Below are 14259 nucleotides of genomic sequence, written 5' to 3' on the forward strand. Positions count from 1 at the left end.
AATGCGTCGCTAAAAATGTATAAGTGAGGCCCTAAGGCCCATGTTTATACTTTTTTAGCGCCGCATTTATGCCGCCTTTTGATGCAAAAGCGGCGCAAACTTACAAAATTCAATTATATTTTGAAAGTTTGCGTCACTTTTGTGTCAAAAAATGACGCAAATGCAGCAGTAAAAATGTATAAATGAGGCCCTAAGGCCCATATTTATACTTTTTTAGCGCTGCATTTATGCCGCCTTTTGGCGCAAAAGTGCCGCAAACTTACAAAATACAATTGTATTTTGTACGTTTGCGCCGCTTTTGCGTAAAAAAATTATGCAAAAGCGGCACAAAAAAAGTATAAATATGGGCATAAGTGCTTTGCATTCTCATCCTCTGTGCATATTTGCCACCTGGACTGTCCCATTCGTTCCATCACCACATTGCGTTCTTAAGAACTGGTGTCTCTAGAGGGGGACAGATGGGGGCCTGTGTCCCAGTTCTATTTACCTTGCCTCACCCCTTTGGCCCCACCACCACAAATTTTTAATGTGGAAAGATAAAACACAGAAGTAAACTGGCACTCCATGTTGCCACACAAAATAATTTGTCCAACAACATTTCACTGCGCAGCAGTGTTGCTTGCTTAAAATGTTTCAATCTGACATTGCACGTGTCAGATGTAACAATTTAAGCAAACATACACTCTTTGAGATTTTTGTTGGTGGTTCTTCCTGTGTGCCACTTCCAAAACATTCTCTTCTGTTGTGATTCGCTCACAGGGCAACACGTCAATGCTATGTAAAACTCCTTAGATAATTAAGTATATGAATAAATAAATAATGTACTTTAAAAGGTGCCATTTTCAATATATATGGCAACACTTTCTACTTTCTGCAGGTAGAACCCCCCCCCCCCAAATATCCCTGCAAGGTTTGTGGTGGTGGATAAAAGCCTTCATTCCCTCAGACATTCAGTCAACCATCCTGTGTAACTAACCAGAAGTGTAACACAAATGGAGCTGTAATGGCTTGCACTACAAATACGAAGTAAGAGGGGTGCAAACAATTCACCTCGCCTGTGGTGTCCAAAAAAATACAATGAGTTTGCTCGCAAATCGCACCCGACCCCGCCCTCTGCCGCCCCTAAAAAGAAGCTTAAAGCAGGTCACATGGTACCCTTTTGCTTCTCCGTAACTATCAACTGATAATGGCCTTGAACTCACCACCCATCTAACAAGGCCTCCTACGCACCTTTTTTTAAAGCTTTGGGTGAACCTCCATATTGGCAGTTAGGAGGAGTATAAGTTTGCTCACTTGCACCTTGTAAACTGATGACCATATTTATGGATGGTTAGCGTTGCCTTAGCGCCATTTATTTTGGCGCTAAAACAGTGCTAACCTAACTCCATATTTATATTTTGACGCTAGACCAGTCTAGTGTCAAAATAAAGAGAGTTAGCGTTATGTTTAGGATGTGCATCCCCACCTTGCGTCAATGAGATGCAAGGTAGTTCCAAACATGACGCTTGCCCCCCAGTGCCATATATACCTCCCGGTGCAGAAACGACGCGCGAGTGGGAGGCGGACCTAAATAATTGCACTAAGCCTGCTTAGCGCCATTATCTAACACCTGGGTCAGACCAGGTGTTAGAGTGCAGGTAGGCCAATTTCCATGGTGAAACACCTTGGAATGGGCACAAAGATGCCCACCCCAATCCCCAGCAACACCACCACCCCCACCACAGGGACACTACAGGAGGAGGGACCCCATCATTAGGAGAGTATTTTCTATATTTTTTAAAGTGCCATTAGGGTCCCCCTACACGGGGTCCCCTGACTGGCACTGGGTATTTTGGGCTTCCCAGGGAACACTGGTTTCCTGTTGTGGGCATTGGGATGGTGAGCATGACTCCTGGGTAAACGTAGACAGGAGTCATTTGTTAGCTGCTTGTGCATCAGTAAATGACGCTAGGCTGACTAGCGGCAAAACTTTTCCCGCTAACCAGCCTAGCATAATTTCTGACCGACTAGCACCATTCCCCCAACGCCATCCCCCCCTACCGGGCTAGCATCTTTGTTTTTACACCAGCCATTCCTTAGTGCCATCGTGCATCATTCCATAAATGTGGCACATGGATGACTTCAAGGAATGGCGTAAGCCGGTGTTAAGAAAAATTATGCACAACTGCGTTAGACCAGCTGTGCGCTATTTTTCATAAATATGGGCCTAAAGGTTTATTATTTGTATTGTCGGGTGTTGTTGTCATCCTTAATGTTATTCTTTATTGGCATTGGTTTGGGTGTGCTCAAGTTCACCAGGAGACGTGATGCAATCATACTACCTTCCACAACTAACAACTGTTTTGTTTTTTGCAGAGGTCTGACATATAACACATTACTACTGCTAATTCAAAGTACATACAGGAGTGCTGACAAGGAATAGGGTCCATGCAATGAAAGCATGAGTCTATGGTGCCGGTAGGTGAAATGTTCTGTTCCAAGAGTGTATTAGGTTATGCAGGCATCAGATCAGCTGTAACATAATCAGAGAACGTGCAAAGACATGGAGGCTGGGGGGCGCAATGGTTACAAGGTGCATAGCTTGGTCAGTATAATTGGGGGGTGTGAGCTTCAGATTTCCCAACAATCACGCTGGGACATTGTGTTAAACCCCATAATATAAGAAGCAGAGGAGACTTAATGGGCAGAGGAAAAAGGGGAATGCAATTGTTAGGGGTGCTTAAAACCAGTGCTCAATTTGTTCTTTTTGTTTCCGGTGCAGAGCACCGGCACCTATTTCTGAGGACTGGTGCTTAATTTTCAGCTTCAAGCATTTACTTCGAGCAAGAGACACACATGGGAAAGATGGGGAAAGAGAAAAACGAAAAGCGTCACAAAGGGAGAAAGCAGAAAGCTGCAAGAGTGAGCTGAAGGTGAAGGGAGTGGCTTTAAATTGATTGAAGAGGCCGAAGATGGCGTCAGGATTACGCTGCCTCAGTGTTCCGTGTTTGCAGATTTAAGTGCAGCAGCCACGTGTTTAAGAGGAGGGCTTTGGGCACCGGCACGTTTTTATTTACAAATTAAGCACTGCGTAAAACGCAATATATTTAAGGCCTTCAATACATAGAAAAGAAAGTGTGTGTTTTTTTCAATATGGGCACATAAAAGTACCAGGTGAATTCCCACAGACACCTCATGTTACCAGACTGAAAGCACCCAACTCTTTACTGGAGTATACGTTTTTTAAGGGGGTGTAACACCCCACAAAATCCCCCTGGAGCTATGCCCCTGATGGTCATGACAATGGGGAGAAGGCCTGAGCCTTTAGGGGGATGGGACCAGTGATGAAAGTGCAGTAATCATAATCAGGACAAAGCACGATCCAACGACGGAAGTCGGACAGGTGAGTGCAGCTATTCGCTATTCTGCTGTTGAGGGCTGGGCAGTGGGTGGAGGGGGGTATTGTGTCCTGTCAAGGCATCATTTTCCGGCCAGTGTCACCAGATGGCAGTAGAGTTCTATCTGTAGAGGGGGCCATACATTAAGGGGCATATTTATACTCCGTCTGCGCTGAATGTGCGTCAAAAATTTTGATGCAAAATTCAGCGCAAACCTACGTCAAAATTCCGCCGTGTGCGTCATTTTTGGGATGCGGCAACCCACCTTGCGTTAATCATATGCAAGGTAGGCGTTCCCTTCCAAAAAATGACTTAAACGGCCGTGCATCGTATTTATGCTTTCGGGCAAAAATGACGCACGGCCAGGAGGCGGAGCCGGAAAATGACGCACAGCCCGATTTACGTCAAGATTTAACACCTGGGTCAGGGCAGGCGTTAAAATGGGGCAAACACACCTGTATTTAATCAGAACACACGGAAGCAACAGCAGAGCAGCAGAACAGCAAAAGGGAGACATGGAGGTGCTTCTCATCCAGCGTGCACGCAGACGCAGAGCCCTGCAACAATATCAGCAGCTGCCACAACAACAGCAGGGACCCCAAAGACAGCGCAAAAGGCAGGAGAGAATATTCCGCCCCAGAACAACCCTTCATGGCCTCAGGGAACATGACATCATCCAGAGGTACAGGTTGAACTGGCAGGCCATTCAGCAGCTGCTGCGAAACATAGAGCCACAGTTGCTACCCACCTTGCTGACACACCGCACCATCCCAACAGAAACCAAGCTGCTTGCCGTACTTCACATGCTGGCAAGTGGCTCTTTTCAAACAACTGGTGCCCTGGTTGACGGAATATCACAGCCATCATTCTCTGCCTTTTTGCCCAAAGTACTGGAAGCCATCATTGGACTCACACCCCGCCACATCTGCTTCCCTAACACACTGCAGAAGCAGCAGGAAACAAAACATGGGTTCTACCTCATTAGGGGCTTCACACACATCCTTGGTGCAATTGACTGCACACATGTACGCCTTGTACCACCTGCTGCAACTGAACACCTCTACCGCAACAGGAAGCACACACATTCCATCAATGTGCAGGCCATTGTCGATCACCAAGGATTGATCACCAGCATCGTGGCAAAATATCCTGGGAGTGTCCATGACTCATTCATCTTCCGTCACAGCACCATCAATCAACACTTCCTGGATGGACGGTATGGCAATGGACTACTTGTTGGTAAGTACAAAAGCCTACTTATATATACACTGCACAGCAACCCTCTAGGACACACAACACATACACCACAACAGCAACATGTCGACAGGAACATACTGAGGTTGTGACATCGCTAGCCATGTTTCATAGGTCACCATTGAACCTGCCACACATCTGAAATAACTGTACAGCCTAATGTTAAGACGTCCATGATCACAAAGTTTGGAGTGTGTTGCCTAAATGTCACCTTGCAAATTGTAAGCGTCTCAATTATGTTTACATTAATCCATTGCATAAGTCTAAAGGTATGTGATGTCCAGGGTACATTGATATGAACGTGTTAACAACACTGTCAATTTTAACCTGTGTATGGAACTATCATCTCACCCCCAGTGAAGACACAGGGACACCTGTATCACAAGTCACAATGCTAGGGAGGGCACACTGTACTGCAAATCCCAAAACATACTGCTGACAACCGGTCAGCAGCCAAACACTCGTTCAGCCAAGGAAACAACACAATGCAGATGGTACATCCTACAAGCCTAGGATGCAACACAGAAACACAAAAGAGTCACAGACAACACAAGACAACTACTGCCATGCAAGGTGATATCAATGGGGCAAGCTACATCAACATGATCCCATTCATTTTCTCTCTCAGCTGATCAGGGGTACGGGATCCAGCCACGGATTATGACACCTATTGGCAACCCAAGTACTGCACCAGAGCGTGCCTACAATGACGCACATAGGAGGACACGCACCATAGTCGAGAGGACCTTCAGCATCCTCAAGTCGAGATTCAGGTGCCTCGACATCACTGGTGGTAGCCTCCTATATTCCCCTGAAATGGTCTGTAAGATCATTCTAACATGTGCCATCCTGCTCAACATTTGCATAAGAGGTAACATTCCCCTCCTGGAACCAGAGCCACACATGCCTGAAGAGGAGGAAGAGGAGGATGGTGGCCTGCAACATGAGGGGGAACAACAAAACACGGCCGCTGGATTGCGTAGGCGCCAACATATTGTGAACAATTTCTTTTAAATATAATCACCATCACCACTTTATGAACTAATGTAAATAAACATCAATAATAATCACCATATCATGGTCTGGCTAATCATTTTTGCTCACCTTCATCTCTAACTATCAGAATAAGAGTGTTACCTGCATTGCTGATATACCGATCAGGACACAGAAAATCCCAGAGCAATTGTGATGCGTATCATACAACGGTCACATACACACACACTGTAAATGACATAGATCCTGTACATTTCACCTTTGAAGGCAAATAGCAGAGGACCACACCTATTTCACACATACATGTTGTAAACATGGTTCATCGCAGCATATGGCACACAACTAAGACATCACCAATCTATAAGGGGAAAACATGAGGCAGTTGATGTGCTTTTGCATCAGTAACAGGAATGTATGACCAGACCCTTGACAGCAGTATGTCCAACTGCATCCAATCTTTGCAAGGACTATCTGTTACTAGAGTTCCATATAAGCAGAACATAGACAGCACAAGTGCCACACATATGACAAGCATTGCGCACATGATATTCCATGCACATGTCAGCCCATTTCCTAACTCCTGACACACCCATGAACCTGGTCACAACCCACCTGTCTGAAGATGTCCCTGGAATAGTAATATGTGTACCCCGATATTCCCTCCTCTACACACACAGACTAACAATAGTAATCCAGTGTGCTACACCCTTTCCTATGGTATACCATTGTCATAGTACATCTGACTGCATGGACGTCAGGTAAATTAATACACTGGCTTGTAGTTTCTAAGCCCTGTTATCACCTGTAGATTGCTTCCCGTGTGAAAGGTACTGTTGGCCATTTGAATGCAAATGTCACCTACAGGACTTGTGAGAAACTGATGCAGCCCACACCTGTGATCACCTCCATCCACACCACCCATTTCAACATGCACTGCCCCTGCTGATGCCTGGAACAGCATAGAAGTTGCCATTTTGTCAAATACACCGATAAGCATTGCTAGTAATGAAGCCGTGTAACACAGCCCTTGGGTTCATGTGTCACCTTCCAAAACACAGGACATGCACAGTTTTACATGTCAACTGTCTAGTTCGTCCTCCAAACAGCCTTAGTCAGACCACTGATTATGTAACTTGTGAAATTGCTGGATCCTGATTGACCCTGCATCCTGTCAGCCTAAATATTCCCTGTGGCTACATATGTATCACACTTGCACTACCAAACCTCTAATTCCTCAGAGGGTATTTTGTCATGTGCTTCATCAATGTATACCCAAATACATTGTATAGCATCATCTGCCTTTTAATTGTACCATATTTGTTAAATTGTCTTTGAATACCATAATCATGGCCCATCCCTTGTCTGGGTCTCATTTATGCATGAACGACAAAGTGTGACAGTGTCCCAGGGCCATATGCAGGGATTGGGTTCGGGGCCTTCAGCAGAACCAGCAACCTCTGATAATGTCCATGAAAAGTCCACACATATTAGGACCCTGACAGTTCACACGCTGAATTACATTGCTCACAACATATCGATGGGCCGTGTGTGGTGAATAGCTGTGAAAATAATCAGTACCGAGGCTATGATGTTCCCAGATGCAGTGGGAATTTTAGAGGGCAACCTGTGTACAAATGTTGTAGTGACACCTGCCGGAACATGACACCTGAGACATGATCTCACTCAGCACACCAAGGTTGCCCTGTTGACAGTCTCATTACACGTCTTCAGTGACAGGGTGGGACCATCCCCATGTAGGTTCTCATGTCCTCATTGACTTTACGCACATTTATCTCCGAAGGATCCTCAGTAGATACAGGACTAGCTGCCCCTGACTCATGATGAGACCTGGACGTAACTGTGACAACATACACCCCTAAAAAGATACAGGATCAACATTGGACCACACACATGAACAAGACACCTCTGTGCAATTGATCACTGGAAATATGTGGACACGTGCTGCCTCGTATGCTGGTCCACCACAGCAACTGGAGAGTTGTGGCTCAGTTATATGACCTCAACTGTGGCGTCATAATACATTTGTGGTTCACCTTTGGCTGTCTGGGCCAATTACATGGTACCCACTTCATCAATGCATGTGCCTGACTCACTGTGGGATTCACCAACAAGTGCCTAGGAAGCAGTTACCAAAAATCTAGGACATAGGATGGTGAAATTGTGGACCATTGACATGAACAAGCGTCTGCCATCTATCTGGTGCATGCTTTCTCATTTGTGGTGTCTACGTTACCCAAAATCTTGGAAGTGCACACAACGGATGTTGCTACATGTATGACTTACACATGTCCTCTCTCATTTCCACAATGACTTGCATCTAAGGTATGGACACATTGACTTCACATTCATACAAGCATATTTTCAATAATGCATCTTGTGATGCACACACACTGGGTCAACAACTACATTAGTTGCCACTGCACACACATTGAGCCATAGGCATTGAGGTATTGTACATATGTACGTCACCTTGTTATTCTCTCCTGATGCCAAACATGCCCAAATTGTGCAATACATATATGTAGGCCACACATATGGCCACCTAGTGCGTCAGCCAATCATCAAAATCCTGTTAAGGAAGTAGCGGGTCATGGTCCGCTGCAGTATGATGTCTCACATGTGAACATACACCATCAACACCATAGTGGGTGCATTCAGCCTATCTCAGTTGTGTCCCAAATGTAACATAACATAAAAATTGAAAAAATCCCCAAAACCAGTTCATGCACTGAACATTTGACGTTGCTAGCGTTATGCGTCATTTTTTTCCCACCAATACAGATTGTGCGTCATATTGTTCGACGCACAGGAGTGAAAATTAAGCCGCATCCAAATAATTGTAAAGACTATTTACTATTATTTGGATGCGGCCTAATTTTCACTCCTGTGCGTCGAAAAATATGACGCACATTCTGTATGCGTGAAAAAATATGACACATAACGATAAAAACGGCGCCCATTTTATGCAGGATGTGATGTAATAGGATATCCTGTTTACAGATTATGTACAGTGGGTGTACTTTCACTTTCACTTTGCAGTCTGTGAATCTTCTAGACTGTGTGGCTGTGTTCAGAGTGTTGTCCAGTGATTTTGTGCTTTGGTGTCCTGTGTGCTATCTTGCTTGTTACTTTGTGAAATAAATATTGTTGTTGTATACTGTCTGAGTGTGTTTTGTTTACAATTGTCCAGTATTGTAGTGTATTTGTTGTTTGTGGGAGTCTGTTGTGGGTAGTGCTAGTTTGGGGATAACAACAGTATGACCACGGCACACAGTATAGTATGATTACAGTTCGTATTAGGGACAAGTGTCCCTGGTGTCCAAGTTCCGGACGTGGATGACAAATTTAAGAAGTCCTCAGTTGGTGATGTGAGTGTCTTTATTCGTAGGCTCAATTTGCCACAAACTTGCGTTGTCATCAAGAAACAGCCAACACGTGTTTCGTCACACAAGTGACTTTATCAAGGCTGTAAAACAGTAAGGGGGTCATTCTGACCCCGGCGGTCTCAGACCGGCGGGGCCAGGGTCGGCGGGAGCACCGCCGACAGACCGGCGGTGCCCCGCAGGGCATTCTGACCGCGGCAGTTTGGCCGCGGTCAGACAAGGAAAACCGGCGGTCTCCCGACGGTTTTCCGCTGCCCTTGGAATCCCCCATGGCGGCGCAGCTTGCTGCGCCGCCATGGGGGATTCTGACACCCCCTACCGCCATTCTGTTCCTGGCGGTTCGCCCGCCAGGAACAGGATGGCGGTAGGGGGTGCCGCGGGGCCCCTGGGGGCCCCTGCAGTGCCCATGCCAATGGCATGGGCACTGCAGGGTCCCCCGTAAGAGGGCCCCACTGTGTATTTCAGTGTCTGCAAACGTTAATTTCACATCTAAAACATTGTCATGACTCCTTGGTCTGTGGCACACTTAGTGCATTATTTGATACTCTGCGGACCAAGTCCTCACCTGCGTTTTTGATTCTCTTGGCATTTAAACTAACTTGGCTAACTACGTAATAATTATGGCGCTTAGACATTTCCCCTATATTGCCTGCCCTGGCTTTTTAGATTGCCCGTAAGTTTATTACTTAGCGAGTCACCATTAGTCTATTCCTCACTGTCTTACGCTCACTCTGTTACCCTCTTACGGTCCTGAACCGAGGCTTATCAAGGCCCACCTTGCCTACCTGCTTCTTACTGGATCGCTTGTTACCTACTTTCAGCCATTTACATCAATACTACTTGCGCTCAACTCCATCGATTCTACCTACTACTCATCTCTTGGCCAATTGGCCCAGGTATGACCTTTTACCTCCCCACCCATCTTTATATACGATTCTGTCCCTTACCCCCTTTCACTCCATTATCTGGACTTCACTTACAAATCACTTTTCTTGGGGACAACACTATGGGTGATTCATCAAAGTCTTACACACGGTTATCACTAAGTGTCCGTTCACTTCTACTTCTCCCCTTTTCTTTCCTGTCATTTCCTATACACTATGGATTACTGTTCACATTTCTCGCTACGGTTTGCCATGCCTGCTCATTTTATTTCACGGACATGGATGTGCTCACTCAATCACTTGGTTATAGTTTTATACGGGCACCTGTCCCTTGTGGACTTTAGACTAAGCCTACTTACCCAAGAACATTCCCACATATCTTTGTACAACATTTACTGTTTTACAGCCTTGATAAAGTCACTTGTGTGACGAAACACGTGTTGGCTGTTTCTTGATGACAACGCAAGTTTGTGGCAAATTGAGCCTACGAATAAAGACACTCACATCACCAACTGAGGACTTCTTAAATTTGTCATCCGCGTCCGGAACTTGGACACCAGGGACACTTGTCCCTAATACGAACTGTAATCATACTATACTGTGTGCCGTGGTCATATTGTTGTTGTTACCATTGTGTACTTGTTACACTTATTTGTGCCTATTGGGGTAGTTAGGCACCCGACCCATCGGGCACCAATGTTTCACTTTCACTGACTCTCTCTACTACATTTGTTGCTACTCCACGGAAGTGCGGCTGCTCTCACCCTTACTACCTTCCTTTTGTTTGCTTTTGGACTTTTCGTGACCATATGCGGTGAGCTGCACTCCGTCAACCCGGACATTAAGCTATACACTATCATTTGCTTTTCTTATTTCTTGGCCTATCTCTCCAAGACACATAAGCATGGCTTCCTTTGACGATAATCGAGATCTCTTAGCTGCGGAACTCTTTTCCAAAAAAACCCTAGCTACACACACAGCTAACTCCACACCACCCAAGGAAGGACTAAGGCTCAAATTTATCAAGTTAGAAAGACTAAGAAAACAAGAACTAGCATGCTGGTGGGACATCACCACTCTAAAACGGTATCTAGAACTAAAACAAATTCCCAGGGGACTACGGGTTATAATATTTCCCTCATTTGAGGATCTTGACCCCGATTTACTTGGAGAATGGGAACACCTTATCTCTTCCACCTCCTTCAGCATGATAAACATACTTATCAAACATGCAGACAGGAAACGCAGCAAATTGCTTCTTGACATTGCTTCCCTAGAGGATGAGATTAAGAGCCTCAATCTAGCTGAGGCAACCGACAAGAACTATGCCATTATGAAAGAGATTCTCAATGGGTATCAACTTTATGTGAAGGATAAGAAAATGAGAAAACTCATTAGGGATGAAAATGACTACAGCAATGGGAGAATATATACCTTTGCACGCATATTCGATCAGATCAATAGGGACACACACAACACACAAACCAACAATACCGCCCCAACTGGGTCAGCCTCAGGCAGCTTATCTGATATCTCTAACCTGTCTAGTGATTGTGCGGACACACCCATGGCAAGGCCCTCTGACAACGCAACCCTCTCCAATGCCACTCATCACTCAAGCTCTTTTTTAGAGGAGCTTGGCCGCTACAGAAGGGGGGTCCGACAGAATTTCAACAGATCAGGTCCAAACCCACCCGCCGGGAGGGGGGAGGAAACACAATATCAAACACAAGGGAGGGCGTGGCTACTCGCTCCACTACGAGAACTCAAAGACCATGATCGGTACCTCACAGCAAGATCTACCCACTGTATCAGAGGAATCTGTCCAGGTCATGAACCCATCTAATGTTGACTTATCCACTCATGAAATAAACGTCTTGAAAAGAGGCTTGGGTTTCTGTCCTACTTCTACACCCAACTACACCAACATACATGTTGATCTCTTTGAATTTTAATGCAATCTGAAGCTCAAAAAGTTTTTTCACAGCAAACCGCAGTATAACAGTGACGCCCACATTCCAACACCGGCCTGCAACCAATCCATCAGGGATCTGCAGGATATCCACACGATTCTTTCACTTGACAACACCTCCACTTCACCCCCCAGTTTGGACACATTACGAGTCCAGTTAGACATCCCATCCAACCTAGATCTCAATAGTGGGCTCAAACCCAAATCCACTTTTGTCCCTGTGTTACCTCCCGATAACTACATAGATGTTTTTCATAAAGCAGTTAGCACCGAGCTCTTTACCTGGAGGATAAATCCAATACCTACACACGTAGACAGAACAACAATCTTAACCAGAGTGAGATTTTGGCCCTACAGAGACTCTCAAAACATACCAACTTAGTGATTAAGGAGGCTGATAAAGGGGGGAACGTTGTGGTCATGAATAGATCTGACTACCTGATGGAAATCGACAGGCAATTAGCTGACACACAAGATTACATTCGGATTCAGCTGAACCCTCTTCCTGCCATCTCTGCTCTAATTGCAGACAAACTGACACATTGGAAAAATCTCTGTCTACTTTCTGATCTTGAGTATAGATACCTACTTGTCACAGCACCGCGGGCACCATGTATATACATCCTACCTAAGGTACACAAAACAGGCAGCTTTCCACCAGGGAGACCCATTATTTCGGGCATTGGCTCACCAACGGAACCCATCTCGGAATACATAGATTCATTTCTCCAGCCCATGGTACGCAACCTTCCCTCGTACATCCAAGACACCAGGGACTTACTCTGTCAACTTGAAGACGTTGAATGGACGGAGGAATGTCTATTTGTTAGCCTTGACGTCAGCTCACTATACACTTGTATTCCCCTTGAAATGGGCCTGATGATGCTCTCAGATACTCTAAGCATGCGAGATGCCACATTGTATGAACACACACTCATGCTTCTCGACCTTACACGCCTGGTACTGGAGAACAATGTTTTCATTCACAATGGGAACTGGTACCAACAATGCCAGGAAGTTGCCATGGGAGCCAAATTTTCACCCTCCTATGCAAATCTTTACATGGGCCAATTCGAGAAGGTACACCTTTGGTCCAACTGCCCAACACACATCACCCAACATGTTTTGTACTGGGGGAGATACATAGACGATATCCTGATGATTTGGACAGGCAGTTTGTCAGACCTCAGCTTACTCACATGCCACCTCAACAGCAACAAGTTTAACCTAACATTCACACATAAGGCTGACTGTGCCCAGATTGAATTCCTAGATCTCCTACTGTACATTACCGATAAGAAGATTACATCCAGATTGTACAGAAAACCAACAGCCTGTAACTCTATTTTGCACGCACAGAGTGCTCATCCTTTTACACAAATCAAAGCGGTTCCCTACGGTGAAATGGTTAGGGTCCGACGTAACTGCACCGACACTGACATTTTTAACCAAGAACTCGAAAATCTGAAACAATGCTTCCAAGCACGGGGCTATACAAACAAACTCATCTCGACAGCCAGCAATCGTATCTCCTCTAAGGACCAACACTCCCTACTCATTAGAAGTACCAGAAAGCCTCCCAGAACTGACCCCACTAGACGTCCTGTCTCCTTTATCACCCAATACAGCCCTGCCAGCAAAATGGTACATCGTGTTCTCAAAAAACACTGGCATCTACTACTCTTAGACTCATGTCTCAAGGACTACATCAACAGCTCACCCACTATGACACATAGTAGAGCACATACACTGAGAAACATTCTGTGTCCCAGCTTCCTCGCTCCCCACATACAAACACACCCCTCAACCTGGATTCCAAACAAACCAAAGGGCTTCTATAAATGTGGTTGCTGCATATCGTGTCCTTTGGCTCTCAACAAGATGACATCCTTCTCTTACAACACAAAGACCACCTACCACATTAGGGACTTCATCAACTGTAACACAAAATTCATGGTTTACTGTGTCATCTGTGTATGTGGCCTGATCTGCATAGGCAGCACAATACGCCCACTCAAGGAACGTATTCAGGAGCATGTGAGAGCCATTAGAAACCTTAACACCAGTTACCCATTGGCTGTACACTTCAATACTCTACACAGTGAGAGGGATCTCACCAGGGTCAGGTTTCATGGAATGGCTCATGTTGCCAGATCACCCAGATGGGGTGATAGAACCAAGGATCTACGAAAGTGTGAGGCGAAATGGATTTTAAAACTTCGTGCAGTGGAACAGGGACTTAACACTGATCACGAAATGCATTTTTTCCTTACCTAAAATGGGACAATGACCCGGGGGCTCCGGGTTCATTACAACATCATCACACTACATTGCACAAATGTATGTTTATACTAACGCCTGTCTATTATAACTAA

This window comes from Pleurodeles waltl, chromosome 5, assembly GCF_031143425.1.
Source record: "Pleurodeles waltl isolate 20211129_DDA chromosome 5, aPleWal1.hap1.20221129, whole genome shotgun sequence".
Classification (NCBI taxonomy): Eukaryota; Metazoa; Chordata; class Amphibia; order Caudata; family Salamandridae; genus Pleurodeles; species Pleurodeles waltl.